This window comes from Haemaphysalis longicornis, unplaced genomic scaffold (assembly GCF_048455015.1).
Source record: "Haemaphysalis longicornis isolate Haplotype H1 unplaced genomic scaffold, Haemaphysalis longicornis Haplotype H1 scaffold_8, whole genome shotgun sequence".
Taxonomy (NCBI): Eukaryota; Metazoa; Arthropoda; class Arachnida; order Ixodida; family Ixodidae; genus Haemaphysalis; species Haemaphysalis longicornis.
Genome location: NW_027526445.1, coordinates 127763201 through 127766719, shown reverse-complemented (window position 1 = coordinate 127766719; position 3519 = coordinate 127763201).

The following is a 3519-nucleotide window of genomic DNA, read 5'->3' as shown; positions in this document are numbered from 1 at the left end:
CATGGATTCTATCACCCTGCCTGAGAAATTTTCTACGCATGCGCAGATAAACCTGAGGCTGGACGGCTATATATATTCTCCTTCAAAGTAAAACCAGTTGAGAGTTAAGCGCAGTCCCCCCTGTCGTGTATCTTTTTCTGTCCCTGCCTTTTTTTTTCTGCGCTGTTTTGCGCTTTTTTCCACGTTAATCAGTTTACAACTTCAGTGCGAACTAATTACGACCAACGGAACTCGGCGTAATGGCAGAGTCTGATTGATTGATTGTAGGGTTTAACGCACCGACACAACGCAGGCGATGAGGCGCGCCGTAGTGGAAGGCTCCGGAGTAATTTTGACCACCTGGGGATCCTTAACGTGCGCCGAAATCTCGTACACACGGGCGTTATTGCTTTTCGCCCCCATCCGAAAAGCGGCCGCCGTGGCCGGGAATCGAACCCGCAACCTTGTGCTCAGCAGCAGAACGCCTTAGCCACTGAGCCACCGCGGCGGGTGTAATGGCAGAGTCGTCTCATCGGCTGCAATATAACCTTGTTTTGTGATACTTTCGATAACACAGGCGTTTTCTGTAATAGCACTCCTTCCATAGGTGACTACGATTCACTGCCTATATCAAGATTCTTGGGACATGCAGTGTTGGGAATGCAAATGCATTTTTCAGAGGCACTATACGCCGGCCTATATCAAAATATGAGTCGTTTTTTTTTTTCGAAATGAGCCAGATCCCGAAACTGAAACTAAGTCGGCTAGCACTCCCTCCGTAGATGGCTATGATTCCCTGCGCAATAGCAAATGTGGGAAAGCCAGCTTACAAAAACCAAGCTTACATAATGGACTCCTTAAAGTGGGCTTCACCTCTGAACGCGAATGCATTGCTGGAAAATGCATTGTTGGTAAATGCATTGTTAGGAACGCAAAGGCCTTGATCAATGTGAGGCGTTTTTTTAAGTGCTGAATTCAGGCGACCGCCGTCCGTCCACATAGCAACAGCTGCGGGTGCGCGCGCTCCTCGTCTTCCTTGGCAACGGGGGGAGATGGGCGCGCGCTGCCTGGCCGCTGACATGGCACATACCCACGTGGGGGATTGGCCAGGAATCTCCTCGTCTTCCTTGGCAACGGGGGAGATGGGCGCGCGCTGCCCGGCCGCTGACATGGCACATACCCACGTGGGGGATTGGCCAGGAATCGGGCGTGGGAAGGGCTAATGCACCCGCTTAAAGGAGTACTGACACGAAATTTCAAAGCTGAGATCCGCTCTAGCAAGCAAGTACAACGACAAAACAAATAGGTGTCTGTGAATAAATGCATCTTTCTTTCTTTGTAGTTGTGTGTGTGTGATCTCTCTTTCGCGAAAATTACCGAACCGCGCAAATTCAACTCGTGCATTCGCACTTTCAGATTCTTCCCCTCGGGGAAATGCGGGGAATTTTTTAGATGCGACTGCATCTTTCACTCGCCTTGTCCCTCCATACGGCGTTGTTGTTGTCCGTCCACACCCCTCCCCCCATTCCCCTCGCCGCGCGAGCTGCGCTCTCCGCCGCTCACCCACTCTCCTCTCGATAGCGAACGCTCTCTCGCGAGGGGCATTGGATTGGATTCGATTGGATTGGCTTGGCTTGGCTTGGCTTGACTTAAACGGGATTGGATTGGATTTGGATTGGATTAAAGTGGATTGTGTTGGATTGTGTTGCGTCATAGCCGCGCCACGTTGCGTCATAGCCGCGGCAGGGGGTTCACGGCACGTTTCACGCGATGGGCGAATCAACCTAACGCAAACGACAACGGAACCCCCTATGCGTCGCATCTACACAGGGGTTCCCGCGAGGGGAGGTGGGAGAAATTTTTCGAAATGAGCAGTGACACGATAAACTCGGCAACTTTCCCCTAAAACAGAGGTGGCAAGAAAATGAGAACGCCCTGAAAACGTGCACGCAGATCGTAGTTCGTATCGAAAATGAGATAGATACTGCTGCTTCACGGATCAAAATAAGCCAAATCCATTTGCCCAATGGGAGTTTGCTTTTGGCTTGACTGTTCACTGTTTCGTTGAGGTTTTCGGGAGTTTTTTTTTTCTTTTCGGACCTGGCTTATTGTGAATTCAGACGGCAATTAGATCGTCGAGAGATAAGTCCCCAGATGTCAACGACGAAGTGAACGGAAGCAGTGAACGCAATAAAATTGCGAGATGTCCTACAATGATTTCATTTCCTGTCACCCATCCCTACGAAATGACTACGGTTATATTTTTCTTACTCCCATATTTTCCCTGGATTTTTTTATTTTAAGCAAAACTTGTTTTTCTGCGTGTTTTCGTATATTTGGACCTCAGAAGCACAGAAATAAAAAATTACGCTAATATTGCACGTATTTGTTTAATATACGGGCACGACAGTTAGGTCATTAGGCAATTTTTTTCTTGTAAAAAGATTTTTTTCGTAAAACCTACTACACCCTGATCTTACAGAAAAATAAATACTTGACAAACCGTAATTTGCGTTACCCTACCCGCCTTGTCGTTATACCCTGTGCCCACTGAGGCTTCTTCTGCTTCATTTCGCCCAGCAATTCTAAAACTCTACAAATGTGATGTCTATCGCAAGTAGCACCCTTGAACATTCCTCGCCCAGATAATTAGCAGTTCTCGTTTTAGATGCGACTGCATCTCATTCACTCGCCTTGTCCCTGCATCCGGCGTCGTCGGCGTTGTTGTCGGCGTCCGCCCCTCCTCATTCTCCTCGCCGCTTGAGCTGCGCTCTCGCCGCTCACCCCCTCTCCTCTCCGATAGCGAACACTCTCCCGCGAGGGGCATTGGATTGGATTCGATTGGCTTGGCTTGGCTTGGCTTGGATTGGATTTGGATTGGATTGGATTAAAGTGGATTGTGTTGAATTGTGTTGCGTCATAGCCGCGGCAGACGCACTGGCGCCGGCGCGTCCCCTCACAGTTATGCGCGCTATAAAACGCGGTGCCTGCGCCGCTCCGCTCCATCGTTCCAGCGCCGTTCCTCCGCTGTCCAACGCTGCAACGTGAACCCCCTATGCGTCGCATCTACACAGGGGTTCCCGCGAGGGGAGGTGGGAGTTTTTTGTTCTTGAGGCGCTAGGGGATATTGTGTTGTGTCGTCAAATGACGACGCCAGGGCCGAAAGAGATAAATAGCCGCTCCTTACAAGCCATGGCAAATCCCTCCTCCCTCCTCTCCTCCCTCTGAGAGTACGAACCACTTCATTGGGGCGAAGAAAATATGAGCGGCATTCTGGTGAAGCGTCTTGGAAATTCATTTGCAAAGCAATGAGGAACTTGCCGACTTCGTGAGTGCCTTCTGGCGTGCCCCCCAAAAATTATCCCAGGGAAGAATTCGAAAAGAGGTTCGAATGGCGCCAAGAGGACTCACTGGCTCTCCATGTGTAGTTCCAGTGATATTGAAGCCCTGTTGCATATTTTTAATGTCTTTTCCACCAAAACTCAATCGAACCATGCTTGAAAGTCAATTTCACCATGCTTGAGTGTTTCAATTAAGTAT